We start from the raw sequence: 17,945 nt of genomic DNA, 5'->3' as shown, positions 1-17,945 counted from the left end.
GGTAAAATGGTAACTTGGAAATGCTAAGGAAATGCTTTAGAGAAATCATACCTGAGTTTACTAAAAGCAGAGCAACAATCCTTAACTAAAGGAACTTCCCCAGTAGAAATTCACTAGGAAAGAAACTGATATTAGAGGAAAGGTATGAGACATAAGAAATGGGGAAAAATTGTAAATATGTTGATAAATCAACAAAAACATTAACTATACAAAAATAGGAAAGTATTATTTAAGGTGTTATAAAGGAATCAAACTGAAATAGCATAATATAATCACAACAGAAAACAAATTGAGGGAGATCAAAGTTAAACTATCATTCAGTTCTTATTAAGCTTGGGTATTAAAATATTCACATTATACTTCATTAAACTGTATGATTAAAGTAAAGTACTTAAGAATATATATGTTCCAAAACAGTAAGGGGTGAGGGAAATAGAAGAGGTAGGCAAATAAATAAATCAACAAACTCTCCCAATAAAAAAAAACAATAATAGTAAGAAAGAAAAAAATAGATTTGAAAAGTATGACAAGTACAAGGCAAAAAACATGGTAAAACAAGTTCAACCCCTCAGTAATCCTGAACAAGGTAAAAGGTAGAAGCTATCAGACTTCTGGATATATTTTTATAGGAGATAAACATAAAATATGAGGCTAAAGAAAGGCTAAAAGTGAAAGGATAAAAATACAGGTGATGAATATAAATCCAGGAAAATATAGGATAGGAATATAACTTAAGGGGGAAAATATTGAGAACATAGAAGGTTACATAATGTCACAAATTCTTCATCAGGGATTTTCAATAATCTTAAACTTGTATGCATATATTTAAATATGCAGTAATACACATATGTCTCAATACTTTTAAATATGTCAAAATATTTGATATTGGCAATTTCATTATCATTAAGAGAGAATTGAACATACCTCTCTCAATAATTAATAGGTGAAACAGAAAACCCTACCCAAAATGGTAAAATTTATGAGACCTAATGCTTAAAAGCTTTATTTAAAAAATCATGGACTATAAATTCTACCAATTCAACTAGCAAGTATACATTCCTCCTAAAAACATGGATTATATATAAACTTGTCTATGTACTAATCTATATAATAAATCTCACTGCATTAAAAACAACTGATATTATTATGACCAAGTTGCATGACCCAAATGCAATTAAACAATAAGTAAATAAGAAAATATATAAACAGAATCTCCACATATTTAAAATAAAATATAGAACACTTCCAAATAATTTATGGAACAGAAAAATACAGTGACATTAAATTAAAAGAATATATATGTAATATTAAGAACTGACTAATGATTAAAATCCTATATATAAAAATATGCAAGTTGCAGATGAAGTGCAACTACAGAACAAATTTTAGCTTTCAATATTTACATTAGGAAAGAAGGCTTAAAATAAACAGCTAACTATTGCATTTAGAAGAAAAAGCATAGAATAAATCAGAAAGCACAAAGATAGAAATAAGGAAGATAATACCTAGTATTATAAAAGGAAAAATAATGCAAAAGTTAGTTCTTGGAAAGATCAATACAATAATTGTTAGATTTGATCAAGAAAATCAGATAGTAAGCACCACTTAAAATGTTGTGAGTAAAAACCATGACATAGATACAAAAAAGGTGATGAATATAAATCAAGGAAAATATAGGATAGGAATATAATTTGCTGTTATTCTAGGTAAACATGCTTACCTAGAATGGCAACAACAAGGAGATATTCATTGTAGAGCTTGACAACATTATGATAACTATGCCAATCTCTGCAAGTAGATATGGTTACTATCCCTATTTTACAAATAAGGAAGCAAGGTTAATCACACACCATTTACCTTTTGTACTTTGTGACTTGATCCAGGGCAAGCAGAAAATGAATTCAAGTTTCAATCCCAATTTTAAATTCCTAATATTTTACTGATAAATAATAAGCAATCCCTAAGCTATCCAGCCAAAACCTATATGATGGAGCTAAAAGAAGTTGTAAGAAGGATCATAAAATTCCTATTGGAAATACTTGAGCTGACATGGAGCAAGAGAAAGTAAAAAGACTGGAGAAATGCAACAGAGATCTGCCTCACTCTATCTCATTTCAATAACCTCATAAATTTCAATGTCAAAAGGCCATTTATAGTTATTCCTTGTCAAATCCTGAGACACAACTACAAATTCACTCTTCTAGCACCTTTTTTTCTAGATGCCCAGTGCACAAAATCCATCCATGGGTATGGTCCCTAGTGGCTGCCTGCTGCCAGCCAGGGCCTGCCTTCCTGCAATTGGCTGGCTGGCCCCAAACCCAGGTCAAACTCCCTGTAGAACTTATGGTTGAGGGGGTGATTTGCATATTAGGCTTTTATTATGTAAAATTCTTTGCAGCTCATCTGGATTATGTTTGCTTTTTGAAATTCTTTAATTCAACAGCTATAAGAATGAGGTCCTATTTGGAGGTGGACACACACATAACTTAGTGGAATGCTCCATCTAAAACTCACATTTCTAGTAGCCAGAATGGCAGAAGGTTCACTTATCTTTGGCAGTTACACCAAACAAATAATAGAAATTATTTAATAACATAGTACTAGCTGAGGAATTAAGCATCAGGAGATCCAGTAAGAGAAGCTTCCAAGAGCCTAAAGAGAAAGATATGAACAATATTATGGTCTTTTCTGAATGTCTAGATGGGCATTATTAGGTGTTTACTAAGCATGCTTACCTAGAATGGCAATAACAAGAGGATAAAATAAATATTTGCTGAGTAACTCCTGTGTGTAAGCATGTTACATCCTTGCATCTAGTAACCTTATGGGAACCTTGTGGGGCAAACTCTATTAAGCCAATTTTATGGATTTAAAAAAAAATGGTAGTTGGTGGTGAAGCACCTTCCTCAAGCACTTTGGGAAGACCAAAGGATCCAAATCTATTTGAAATAACTGATACAAGGTCAAGTGTCACCTCCTAAATAGCACCTCAGGCCTGGCCCAGCCTGGTGCTCACCTGTTCTGTGCCCCAAGCAAAGCCTGCTCCTCTTGCTGTAGGGAAACTTTTTATTTTATTAAAAAATGTTTATCTATATTATTTATTGATCTCAAAAAGAAAAGGAAGAGGGAAAGAGAGATAGAAACATCAATGATGAGAGAGAATCATTAATCTGCTGCCTCCTGCATGCACCCTACTAGGGGTAGAGCCCACAACATGGGCATGTGTCCTTGACTGGAATCAAACCTGGGACCCTCCTGTCCACAGGCAGATGCTATATCCACTGAGCCAAACCAGCTAGGGTGAAACTTTTTCTCTTTAGGGGTTCAGTCTTCAGGGAGTTCTTTGTGTGAGTGAGGTGAGAATAGACTCCAGGTGGGCATTTTAAGGCTCAAAGTATCTTTCTAATATGGCTAGGCAGAGTCCATGTGTCAAATGGCCTGTCTTCAGTTCATTCTAATTCCTCATTGCACATTTATAGAACCACATAGCTTTGCTGTGTCATCATAATCACATCTAATGTCCCTCCTGACATACAATTCATATCCAATGCCCGGAAATAGTCCCTATATTTAACAATAATACCAATGCCACTTTTACAATCCACTTTTACAACTTATGTGGTCACAAAAAAAATAATGATTTCCTATAGATCAAGCAAAACATTTGTAACCATAATTGTCATGCATCAATTTGACAGCCAGAATCCCCTAAATCATAAAAATTTTCACAATGCAAATTAAAATTTAAAATACACATACATACATATACAACCACTTCTAATAGAACTGTCCACTAAAGGAAACTTGGTTCTCATAAGAGAACTAAGGGAACACACTTATGTTTCCTCTGATATACTCTCTATCTGGAATAAGGGCTCTAAACAGCCCTTTGTGATGAAACCCTGAGTGTATCTGTGATGCAGAGATTGCTAAATAAATTGATCATTTTTATTGATTGATTGAAAAAGAAGGGAGAAAGCAAGAGGGAGAGGGAACAGGAGAAGAAGGGGGAGAAAGAGAGACACTGATTTTTTTATTCCACTTATTTATGCACTGGTTGATTTTTGTTTGTGCTGTGACCAGGAATCAAATCCACGACCTTCGTATATCAGGATAATATACCAACCAACTGAGGTACTCAGCCAGGGCAATGAATTTATAATTTTTTATAGAGTTTGAAATGCACCTGCATCATCAGATAGTTTATTTCCCTTATCCCAGTGAGCTAAGTGTTATCAGAAGTCCAACTAGCAGTACTACAGGGCAGTGAGCACCTTGGAAGAAATCAATACTAGGCTTTCTGCAGAGCTATTGTGTGTCTGGTGTGATAATAACAGTTTGTTGTCTTTTTGATGTGAAATTATGTTGACAGGACAGAAATTATTCATGCCCAATGTGAGATTTGAAAACCGAGTTGTGTGACTTGTTCCTGGTCACACAGCTCATCATGGATTAGGGCAGGGAGTAAGTGGAAAGTTATATGATAAATGCCCTGCTGGATGCATATGGGCTGAGGAGTATGTTCTTTTTCCAAACTCCAGTCATAACAGAGGAAGTATGCTTAGTGTTCACTGCACAGCCCAGGCTTAGAACTAATGAACAAACATTGTTATTTTTTCTCTACTGTATTTCATTCTGAAGCTATCACACTACTAACATCTACTTTATTGGTTTAGAGTAAATTATTCAGCTCTTAATTACCATATTATGAATGTTTAATTTGTGCCCTGGTATTGTCATGGAGAAAATGTGTCCTCACATCAGTGGGCTCTGGTCCTGAAATGTGGTCCCACTTTCATTTATGCAACAAGAATGGCCAATTCCACAGAGGCTCTGAGCATAGGCACAGTCTTTGTTGAAAGGGTTCCCTAAGCCAAGCATTTTCCTCTGTACCTAAGAGCTAGTGATTAAGGCAGGCAATTGTTAAGTTCTGGCCTGAGTGGGACAGTAAAGCTCTTAAAATAATTTAATAACACACACACACACACACACACACACACACACATATAATAAAGATGTAATATGCAAATTAACCCTCACATCCTCATAAGATGGCTGCCTATGACAAGGCCAGCAGGGGTGTTAGTGAGGGATGAACAAACAACTGAACAAGCAGACTGCATGGGGTGACCAGGCCAGCAGTAGGGGGCAGTTGGGGGCAACCAGTCTATCTGAGGTGGGCAGTTGGACATGACCAGGCCATGGGGGGGTGGGGGCAGTGAGAGATGACCAGGCTGGTGGGAGGATAGTTACGGGTAACCATGCTGGAGCAGGGGGTGCAGTTGAGGGCAACCAGGTTGGCAGGAGAGGCACTTGTGGGTGACCAGGCTGGCAGGCAGAGTGGTTAGGAGCCATCAGTCCCAGATTGTGAGAGGGAGGTCTGACTGCAGGATCAGGCCTAAACTGACAGTCAGACATCCCCTGAGGGGCCCCAGATTGAAAAGTGTGCAGGCTGGGCTGAGGGACACCACCCAGTGCATGAATTTCATACACTGGGCTTCTAGTATCCTATCTAATAAAGGGAAAACATGCTGTTGCAAAGATAGCAGCACCCATAGCCAATAAGGAGGGAATATGATAATTGACTGCCCACCCTCAAATATGGCAGTGCCCACAGCCACAGGATGATGGTGCCCAGTCCCCTCAGCACCCCTACCAGGGCAGGCTCGAGGCACAGGCAAGTGGCTTCCCAGCTGCTCAGCTACCCAGGGCCATCCGAGATAACCAGGGCCAGCAGAGGCTTGTGTTGCCAGCAGTGGCAGCAGCAGAGGTGTGATGGGGCATCACCTTTTCCTGATTTCCAGGTTGCCTCCCACCCTTAAGGGCTCTCAGACTATGAGAGGGGGCAGGCTGGGCTGAGGAAGCCCCCATCTCCAGTGCATGGATTTTCATGCACCAGGCTTCTAGTATATATAATGAAAGGGTAATATGCTAACTAGACCCGAAGTCCTTCTGGAAAAAGCCAGGGCCAGAGGGAAGCCAGCCTGGGTCCTGGGTGTCTGCCAGCGGCCGGAGGAGGGAAGCCCAGGTCTCAGGTGCCAAAGGAAAGCCTGTGCCAGCAGTTGGTGAAAGGAAGGCCTCATGCATTGGGCCTCAAATATATAATAACATATATATGAGACTAATATAAAAGTGTTACCCCTGGGAGTTCAACCTGTAGACCAGGAGTTCTATCACTGACTATGATGTGCGCTGACCAATAGAGGGCGGCACAGAAATAAGGAAGGCCCTGGCCAGCAGCCAGAAGGCCCCAATTGGCCCTGATTGAATTTCATGCATGAATTTCATGCACTGGGATATATATATATATATATATATATATATATATATATATATATATATCCCGGTGTGTGTGTATATATATATACCATATATATACCTTTTAATTAGGGTTGTAAGACATGAAAAGTTTTACTGCTAATCATCCTGGATCATTTATGTAAACCTAAAGTCCATCTTCTAGGTCTGCTGTCCACACAATGAAAACCCTGGGATGACCATAGGATTCTTCCTATCCAATTATTTTTTCACACTTGAACAATGGTAAGGTTCTTTTTATTGTCTTCAAAATCTTTCAAATCTGTCTCCTCATCATTCCCACTTTTTTTTCCTAGTTCTAGTTCTCATTTCTTCCTACCCAGACCATTGCACTAGCCTCAAAGCAAGTTTTTCCTTTGTGGTAATTCCTCCAACTCATCTTCCACATGGCCAGCAAAGTGATCAAACACTGCCCAGCTAGTGTTTGCCAGTGGTTGAGAGTTGACCCATGAATCAGGAGGTAAGGGTTTGATTTCTGGTCAGTGCACATGCCTGAGTTGTGGTCTCGATCCCCACGAGTGGGCATGCAGAAGACAGCTGATCAACAATTCTCATCATTAATGTTTCTCTCTCCCTCTCTCTCTCTCTCTCTCTCTCTCCCCCTTCCTTTTTGAAATAATATATATATATTTAATATATAATATATTATATATATTGTTATTGTATAATATATATTTAATATATATTAATATAATATATTATTTAATATATAATATATTTATATATATTCATATATAAATATGTATTTATATATTTATATATATAAATATATAAATATATAAATATATATATATATATATATATATATATATATATATATATATTTAAAAGTAATATAACACCTATCCCTGACAATGTTTTTTCTCTACTTAAATCCCTTCTCTGACCTCTTGAACTTTAACAAAGAAAAAGAAAGCATACCCCAGGGGTAGGGGATTTACTTGGCCCATCATAAGTTCAATGTTTCTTTCCAGTTTCTTAGTTACCTCAGAAATCATCAAGAATCTTGCATCCCATTAACTACATGTATTTTAATATGAAAATGATTCATTTACCACGACCATTACAACATTTGAGTAAACTGGCTCTCTAGAAAGATGTTCCAAATCTATCTCTGGGCTTTGCAATCTCTTTGAAACACCACCTCATATTTTCATATTCACAGGTATTTGTTATATTAAAAAGCTCTATGAAGTCATTCAGATGTGACTGACTATGAGAACATTGGTCATTTATCGAGTGCCAAACTACCTGGCACTATTAGATCCTTTTCTTGAAGGATCTCATTTGCTATCTAACCACTCTTGGATGATGAGAATGTTATTTTACAGATGGGAAAATTGAGGTTTAAACAGGCCATGCACTTTGCACAGAGAAAGGACAGGTGCAACATATAGCAAAGAACTAAGTGATTTTAGCTCATTCTAATTTTTGTGTTGTTTTTTTTTAAAATAACTTTTTCTCCTTCCAACCTTTTCACAATGACCATGGATTGTTCTTCCTAATATGAACCATATGAAAAGATTAAATGAAATAATCCATCTGAGTCCTTATAGCACAGTGCTTGGTCCATCAATTTCATTCTCATTCCTTATTCATTTCTGTATCTATCCCAGCGTGCAGCATCCACACATCCAATAAAGAGCCAATAAACCCAAGTTCCACTCAATTGGATTAGCAAATTCAACTGAAGATTATTTTAATGTTATTTCTCTCCAATAATAAATATACAACTATCAATTACAGGATAGCCTGGTTGAAATATGTCTCATAAAAATGAGTTTAAGATCTTGGCTATCCAGTCTAGGTATATCTCACATTTATTAAGATCTTACTATGCAAATGATCCTATGCTTTGTACTTTAAAGGGACCTTTTAGTTATATCAGAAACTTTACTTCCCAGGCAATGTTATTCCCTAGTCATTGAAAAGTAAATAGCATGTCCAAGGTTATCTGAACACGTGGAAGAATCAGGTTTCACACCCGGTTCTGTCGTACTTAGATTCCTCCTTTAAAATTCCTCTGCTGTGCTAGGAATATCCTTTTTGCCATTTGCACGCAGCATTTGTTTCTAATTTCAAACAAGCTCCCAAGTTACTGGGCGCCTGCGATGCATCAGATATGTTAATTCATCTTGCTTTATCCACACAACACACTCTACTGCATAGGGGCCTTTTACCCAGTAAAACAAACAAACAAACAAAAACAAAACAAAATAAAACAAAACAAGACCAGGTTAAAAGACTTGCCTAAAGTCCCAATTTATGGCGCAGTGCTGGAATTTAAAACCAGTTCTGATCCCAGAGCCATAGAGCCCCAGTACGTTCAATATGTGCATCAGATCCTTAAACACACTTGTGACAGAATGCCAAGCCAAGGATAAACACCACATTTGCCTTTATCAAAATTCAGCTTCAACCCTGCCCGCAGAGTTTTCCAGAGCCCGTGAAAAGAGCTGGGCCTGCTCAGAAGTGGTTCATTTGTCTCCAGTCCCCACAGTTCCTGTCCACTGCGGAGGTTTATGGCCACCCCATCCACCTTGGGGGCCGCTGCCCGCTGAGCATGCTGTCTCACTACAGTAGGCAAATGGACTCTGCGCAGAGGAGAACATGCTGATCCTCTGCTCCACTGCTGATAGGCAATACATCCCTGTCTGAGAAAATGGTCCTTCCTGAATCCCAACTACAATTTATAGACCCTGGTTCCACTGAGCTGAAGCAGAAGACAGATAGGCCCGCACGAAGTTATTTGTTGGGGATTTGATGGCTGGGTGCGGATGCTCAAGGCCCTGTCCAAGCTCATGAGTCCATGCAGGGGTCGTTCTGCCTCCCAGGAAGCTGATGAGGACAGTCAGGGAGGATGTTGGTTGAGAAGGTTGGGTGGCAGATAAATGGGAGAAAAGGAGGACTCAAAAGCAGACAGGTTTCTAAGTGGATGAATCAGACTTTTATCTGCCTACCTAGTCTCTCTTCTATAGGGTTCTCCTGAGATAAACAATATGGGACATTTCGACCAACATCACTAGGGATAGGAAGAGGGCTGATGGGGGGTGGAAAGATGTGATCTGGGATTTCTCTGGGTCTCTAAACCTGCTTAAGATAGCAACCCTGAATTCACAGACCTGCAGCAGTCTTGTGACTGGGTTTCTGTCTCAGTTCCTAACATTCACGTTATCTCTCTTTCTGGAAATAGAGCCCTACTCTGGGTGCAGGCATGCCCTGCTTCACTCAGCTACCATTTCTTCTGGCACGGGTCTCCAGGAAAGCATTTTGCTCCAAGCCACCTGACTACTTAGTCAAGAGAGTGCCACTGTCTACAGGTGTGTTGCCTGTCTAAGCTTCCCACTGCCATGTCCTACCCCAAAGTCCTAACCCTACCCCAGTTCTGGATGTTGCTCAATCAAATCCTGATTTGATATATCCATTTGGGCACTCTTTTACATTTCTAGTTGCCTGGTCAGTCTTTCTGCTTATCTATCCTCTTCTTATCTTCTCTTCCTTTATTTCTCACTGTGTTTTTGCATAGAGGACTAAGTCCACATTGAATTTAGGCCTACAGATTGATGAAAGTCTCCCAAGTAGAGTACTTGAGACATTACTAGTATGGGAAGAACACACTTCTATGGAAAGTTGAATTTGGGTCTGTATATTCACATTTGCAAGCAACAGTTATAGCATGAGCTCCTATTAGGCATTTTACTCTATATTAGACAAAGCACAGATAGAAAAAAATATATAAAATTGATTTTTTTTTTCCAGGAAAGAAAACTACTAGTCAAATGAATTAGTTCAGTAGCAATACACTTTGGTAAATGTAAGGTATCTACATTTTATGGGGGGAAAAAATATTGGATCAAGAGTAGTAAGACCTGAGCTCAAGTCCTTATTTTTCCATTATTAGATGTACTAGAAGCCTTGTGCATGAAATTAGCCCAGCCTGCACCCTCTCTAATCCGGTACCCCTTGGGGGATGTCCAACTGCCAGTTTAGGCCCGATTCCAGGGATCAGGCCTAAACTGGCAGTCAGACATTCTTCTCACAATCATAGCTCCTAACTGCTCATCCTGCCTGCCTGCCTGGTTGCCCCTAACTATCCCCCCCACAGCCTGATTGCCCCTCATTGCCTCTGCATGCCAGCCTGATCGGCCTCAACTGTCCCTTCTCTGCCAGCCTGGTCACCCCCAACTGGCCCCCTCTGCTGGCCTGGTTGCCCCCAACTGCCCTCCTGCTGAACAGGTCACCCCATGTAGCCTGATGATCAGTCATTTGGTCGTCCTTCACTAACCCCCCTGCTGGCCTGGTTGTAGGCAGCCATCTCGTGAGGGCATGTGGGTCAATTTGCATATCACCTCTTTATTATATAGGATGATAGTCTTTAAATTACTTAACCTCTGTAAGCCTCAGTTTCATCATCTATAAATATGGATGGAATACATCTTTCTCTAATTGTATTGTTATGAGGAACAAACAAATAATTATTGTAAAAAGAATTATGTAAACTGAGAATCCTATACAAATATATTTATGGATAGTATCCTGTGTGCAATAGTAGACCAAAAAAGTAGAATTATAAGTAATGTGTACCACAAGAGTTCATGCAATGAGGAAAATATAATTTGATAGATTTATTCATTCATTCAACATTTACTGAATACCTGCTAGATACCAAGTCTCTTCTGTCAAGGAGCATATAATGAAGAGAAAATACTATATGAGGTGGATGCTATGGGAGGGAGAGGAACACCAGTGGAGTGAGTTAGTAGTACTATTTTATATAAAGTGGTCATGGAAAGTCTCTTAGTTGGTTATATCTGAATATAAATTGGAATGCCATGTGAGAGAAACATATACATACAGATGAGTAGTGAAGAACACTCTAAGCACAGCAAGGAGCAAATAGAAAGCCTTGCATAAAAAGGAGCTTGACTGTTCAGGGTACAGCATGGAAGCCAGAATGTCTGGAGAGTAGAAGGAAACAATCTTAGAAAGAGAATATGGAGCTGGGGACCAGGGGACTACTTCACATAAAACCTTGTGGATTTTGCTTAAAAAAAAAAAAAAAAAAAGGTAGGTTTATGCTGTGTTGGGTCATTGCTGAAAGTTTCTTATAGCAGAGTGGCCAGGTATAAATTTCATTTTTCAAGGATCATCTTGACTCAATTTGTAGAGAAATTATAGGGGACCTAGGGCAGAAACAGATGATTCTTATTTGTATAAATAAGAAACAGATTTTTCTTATTTGTGTGAGCTGGCTGGATTCTGGATTACTTTGCAGATCTATCCAACAGAATTTGCTGATGGTTAGATGTGTGTTATGAAACAAAGAGGGGAGAAAAGTGTGACTTCAGTGCTGTTGGCCTTAGACACTGAGAAGGGAGAAGACGAGGAACAGAGCAGATCTGTTGCTGATGCAGGTGGAACTTTATTGCAGGATTTGGGATGTGGTAAATCTGAGAAGATTTTATGTTATTCAAGTAGGAGTATTGCACATACAGTTAGATTTATGGGTCTAGAGTTCAGGGGAGAGGCCTAGGCTGGAGATTTACATTTGAGAGTCATCAACTGTAGATGACATTTAAAACACTGGGATGCCACAAGCGCATCTAAGGAGGGAATATGGAGAAAGAAGAGGCTTTGAATCTAAGCTCAAATAATAAAGGTGTAAAAAGTGAGGAATAGCCAGCAAAGAAGAGGGCTTATTCTAGTAAAAAGCCAGCCACATAGCAGTGGTAAGGTTTGAGCTCAACTCCTTTGAATATTATATGCTGGTATCGCCTGTGTGAATCCCTACACTGCCTCCATGGGCCAGGTGCTCTGCTTGCATTCCTTTAATCCTAACAGAGAACTGTCAACGAAGGTATTGCTGTCCTCATTTCACAGTGAGCAAACTGAGTGTCAGAGAAGTGACATGACTTGACCAAGGTTATACACCGGGAAAGGGAAGAAACAGGATCTAAAATCAGGTCTCTGGCTAGGTAGAATTAGAAGAGTGACAAGGGAAGCAAACAGTACCTGGTGCCTGTCACTTGTGACACTAGCGTCTCAGGCATCATGCTGGGCATGTTTACTCATGGGATTCACTTAATCCTCACAATATCTCCAGAAGTCAAAATAATTATCTGTTATTCAAGTGGAGAAAATTAAGATGCAAGAGTCTTAAATAACTTGTCCAAGATCTCACAGCTAATGGAGTTAGGCCTCTGTGACTACCAACCCCGTTTTGACTTTATTATTATCTCCTCATGCTGAGGGCAATAGAGAAAAAGGCATGAATATGCACTTTCATGGGATCCTGGCAAGATACAGCAGATGCAAGATGGGTCAGCCAAACTTCACAAAACAGTCTATGCTGCAGAGTTCTTCCTGCCCTTGCCTCTGTGCACTCAAGGCCCATTCCACCAGAAATTTCTCTGCACTGGATTGGTACCCTGAGTACAGGCTGGCAAGGCAGAACCACTTCATGTGCCAGGACCCCTGTATAACTGATTTGATATTTGAAACAGGCATTCACAAAATCAACCATTATTTGATGTCAACTAAATTATCTGGCACTTACAACCCAAATTAGAGTTTCAAGGTACCTGTTTCGCATTGGAGGGACATCATCTTTCCCATCATGATAAAAGATCTAGGGTTTCCAGTATAAATGGGAAGCAAAAGAAAGTGTCTCTGTGACCACTATTTGTGGACCTGATGCTACTTTCCAGATACTATGATAACTAAATGTGTGTGTGTGTGTGTGTGTGTGTGTGTGTGTGCACACTACAACTGCAGGGAGAATAAGGATGACAATCCCCATTTTATAGATGAAGAAACTAAAATCAAGAAACTCAAGTGAAGTACACTTCTCAAGTACATATTACTGGTCAGTGGCAGAGTAAGAGGCTAGATCTAGGTGTACCAGACCCAGAAGCCCATGCTCCAGCATGACAACATAATTATATTCACTTCCTTTTTCTTCCCTCCCTCCCTCCCTCCCTTCCTCCCTCTCTCCCTCCCTTCCTCCCTCCCTCCCTCCCTCCCTCCCTCCCTCCCTCCCTCCTTCCCTCCCTCTTTCCCTCCCTCCCTCTTTCCCTCCCTCCCTTCCTTCTTTCTTTCCTTCCTTCAATGTTTATTTGAATATTGAAAACAAACAAACAAACAAACAAACAAACAAACAAAAAGAAAAGAACCTGGGAGAAAGGGTGCTCTCAGAATCCTTCATGGTAATAGGATAATTTTAAGAAGAATTGAAATGGTCTAAAAAGACCTTTAGACTAGGACTTCTGGGGATCATGTTCAAAAGCAGATTCTGACTCTAGGGGTCTGGAAAGGAACCTGAGTGTCTGCATTTCTACCAGGCTCCCAGGTGTGGCAGGTTTATAAGTAAGAGTAGCAATACCTCAGAGAACACCTGGCACCATTTTTCCCAAGCTTCATTCCTTCAAATACCAGTTGCATTATTTAGCTATTATATTTTAAGAGCCTTTGTTATTATTATTTAGAAGTTATATCACTATATGTTAAATTGTGTGTTTACCACTCAAAGTCAGGAGATTTCTCCTTCTGTCACCATATATTTGACTCACTTTACCCTTTACTACATATCCTCCACCCTGTTTTGCTCGGTTATCCATCATACTATTATCTGTGTCCAGGCATATTTATTTTTCTTTTTAAAAAAAATATATATTTTATTGATTTTTTACAGAGAGGAAGGGAGAGAGATAGAGAGCTAGAAACATCAACCAGCTGCCTCCTGCACACCCCCCACTGGGGATGTGCCCGCAACCAATGTACATGCACCCGACCGGAATAAAACCCGGGACCCTTCAGTCCGCAGACCGATGTTCTACCACTGAGCCAAACCGGTTTCGGCATGCATGTTTATTTTTCATTTGTTTGTTCATTGTTGCTTCCAGTTTAATGTTCTGTATATGAGTGGAATCATATAGTGCTTGATTTTTCCATCTTATTTCACTTAGCCTGATATTCTCAAGACCCATCCATGTTGTTGCAAATAGCAGCATTTTATCTTTTCTTCTGGATAAATAGTATTCCATTGTGTAAATGTACCACCTATTCCTTATCTAGTCATATAGTGGATGATGTATTATAGAATTGTACCCTTGAAACCTATGTAACTTTATTAACCAATTAACCCAAATAAATTTAATTAAAACTTGACAAAAAAGTCATACCATTGAAATAAATAGAAAAGTGTTATTAGAGATAAACACAATAACAACAGAATTTGTTACGCAAATACAATTGCTTGAGTTTCCAAGCCTGACAACTATTGCCTCTTTATTTAAAACATATAGGAAAGCGAGGGCACTCAGATAGTAGATTGGCACTAAAGACATGCCAGCACCAAAGAAGCCCTTTTCCCTGTTTTCATCTGAGGGCATAAAAGAGAATTAAAAAGAGTTTTTTAACATCTAAATTAATCTACACTCTCCCCGGCTACACGTCTTCCAAAGAAAACACTGATCTTGTCTACCACTTTCAGGAGGGGCTGTCCCATGCAGAAAGGAGCAAGCCAGTTAATGGCAGGATCAGACTGCACCACAGCAGTTTCAACCACGTGCATTTATTTCATCCTACCACATGCATTAACCATATCAATTCCCAATACCCCCCATTTTTATCCCTTCATAGGACTTTAGCAAGTCAAAACAAGCTAGTTGCACTCCTTATTCACTTGTCAAGCAGTACATAATGCAGCATCGCACACTCTCCATTCCCCCTTGCCCCCCAAAAAATCTCCCTACCTAAACTTAAGAATAATTTCTAACTTTCAAGATGAAGACTGGATTAAGCCATTTCAATTGCTTCATCTTGTCACCCCAGATGTTTGATTCCCTTTCTACACTAAACCTTGGTTTGCAGGTCTCTTCCATGAAGTGCTTCCTTGTTTGCAAGTAGGAATTTATTATCAAGGGTTGGCCATAGTGTCACTTGGATGCTTTCTAAATATGCTTTCTGTTCTAAGGATGACAAGGCAATTGACAACCTCCTGTCCTCAAAATTATTATATTTCTCTCTGTGTATGAGATATCTTTGTGGTTTTTTTTAAGTCCTTATCTGTGAGTCATAAGATGACATAATTGTCATAAATAGGAATATAAGAAAGAATTGTCATCATCATCATCATTATCATTTCAAAGTTGTTTACTAAAGGATGGGAGTATAGAATGGGCAAAGGTCACTGAGGTCTGAGAACCTACTGCATCTGTATGCTCAAATATTTGTCAACAGAATGGCTTAGGAAGTTATTTTGCACTACCTCTACAGCTCTGTATTCTCTTCTGTAAAATGGGTAAACCAGTAAATAATTGTTTTGAGTATTAAATGAGATTGTTCAGGGACTGTGGGACTGTATCCAGGCACATGGAAAGCTCTCAATTAAGGGCAGCCTATACTACAGACAAGGCAGATTCTCAGTGGAAAATCTGTCTGTACAAGGCCAAGAAGAATGGAAAGATGGAGGAACATCAGAAAACAATTGGGATACACCTAAATTAATCATTTCAAGGGGAGGATGGAGATATTGAGTTACTGGATCCAGATGGGATTGGTTGGACAGCCTGGCCTTTCAGGACACTAAGCAATCATAAATGCCAACTTTTATTGTCATGATAGCATTTGTGACTCGTCTTCAAGGGAAGACAAATGGTAACTATTTCAGAACCTCCATCGTAGATATTTGGGTCTAAGGCTCTAGGCTAATATTGTTGCTGCAAATATTAATGGAGCACTTGCTGTGTGCAGGTCTCTGTGCTAAATCCTTTGCAGGCATTATTTTATTTCATTTTCACAGTTACACCTCTGAAGTAACTATGCTGCACTATAGGAGAGAAAACTAAAACTCAGAACATTTATGTAATTCACTGAGGTAAATGCAGTAAGTGGCAGAGTCAAGACTCAAATGAGGTCTGAATGGCTTTCACTGTACTTATAACTGCTATGCTAGTCTCCATGGCAGCAAACTTGGAACTCAGGTGAGTTCGGCAGGATGAGACTATTATTGCATCATCCTTGTAAGTACCATCAGGTGTTATATAATTTTCTATAAAATCAGAGATATTGCATTTTATAACTCCAGAGGCACCTACTAGGTATTAGAGATTTGTATGTTTGTTTGTTTGTTTTCCCAATAACTTTGGAAAAATAGTCAAAGGCCCCACCATCTTCTAAGTTGTGCCAGTTTATCATATTGCCCAATTGAAGGGGCTAAATGGGTGTTACTTTTACCCTGTGTTAGATATGTGTGCTTAAGATTACCTAAGAGTACATGCTCTATCTAGAAGACTTAATGGAGAAAGCTGTATTATTTGTATCATGGTTTCCTCCTCACTTTAGCCACAGATAATTGACTACTGATGACTGGCTGACCCGATGAAAGCCACAGTGTGGAAGCCTGCAATGAAAATCAGTGGTGCCCTACATTGGACAATGGTGACTGGATAACTCATTCATGTTCTTTCTTAGTGAATTTGAACTCTAGAAGAGGAAGGGGTAGAAATAGAAGGTGAGAGAAGGAGAGAGAAAGAGATCAATTCTGTTATCTATGGTGGCAAGAACAATTAGTTCAGGGATATACATGGGCCAATTAATTATTTGTGGCCATAAATAACTTAGCTATGCCTGACAGAGGTACTTGCTCAGATCTCTGAGGGAGGTCTCTCTCACTCTTAGTAGTAAATATTTTAGGATTCACACTTTTTCTAAAACTCATGCCTTTAGAGTTCTCTTTTTTCATGTGGCTTCTTCCTCCCAGTTTTTAGCCTAACCCTTGAAGTTGAAAGCTCAGGTCATTTGGATGTCTCTTGCATAATCCAGCCCAGCCCTCAAGAGCTAGAGCAGGCGACATAGAGTTGGAGACAAATGTCGAAACTAATAATGATTTCTTGGCCTGATTTTGTCCTCTGTATGTAGATCTCCACTGAAAGAGGTAGGAAATTGGGTTTTACAGGATTCTGTTTCCTGGATAAACAAGATATCATATCATCAGCATAGAGAGGTGGATTCACTTGTCAAAAGTCACATTTGAAGTTAGATCTGTCTGCCTTCCCATGACTTTGCTTTTTCTGCAGGACTACACAGCTTCCTATTGCTTCTTGACCTCACCTCCTCACAAGGCTCTAAAATAGAAACATATTGATGCCCTCTTGTTGCTTGGACACAGTATCCATTTCCACCAAAACTAAAGCTTTATGATGGCCTGAATGGGTTGATTTTTCCTCCTGTCTTAGACCTCCCTGCCATAGTCAAAATGCCTGACCAGTTGCCTCCTTTAGCAGGGTGGGAACCCACAAGAGATACCCAAGGCAGTACTGCTCATACCCAACTACTTACTAATTGTTGTCATGAAATAAAATTGATATAACTAATGTTAGAAATTCTTTTTGGCTTATAATCACTTTCACATATATCATGGCAGAGATCAGCTCATTCAGGCATTCAGTAAGCATCTATTTTGAGTCAGGTCCTTTATCAGTTACTGAGATACAGAGATAATGAGATTGAGAAAAATTAGATTCTTTTCGCAGCTGGCAAATGATTTTTCTAGAGAGAGACCCACTGTGCTATGTGGGGCTTTGCTTTGATTAGTCTGCTAAGGCAGTAGATGGAGTTCCTTGGAC

Source organism: Pipistrellus hanaki, assembly GCF_964339955.1.
Source record: "Pipistrellus hanaki genome assembly, chromosome: 9".
Lineage (NCBI taxonomy): Eukaryota > Metazoa > Chordata > Mammalia > Chiroptera > Vespertilionidae > Pipistrellus > Pipistrellus hanaki.
Note: the sequence above shows the minus strand (reverse complement) of the source record.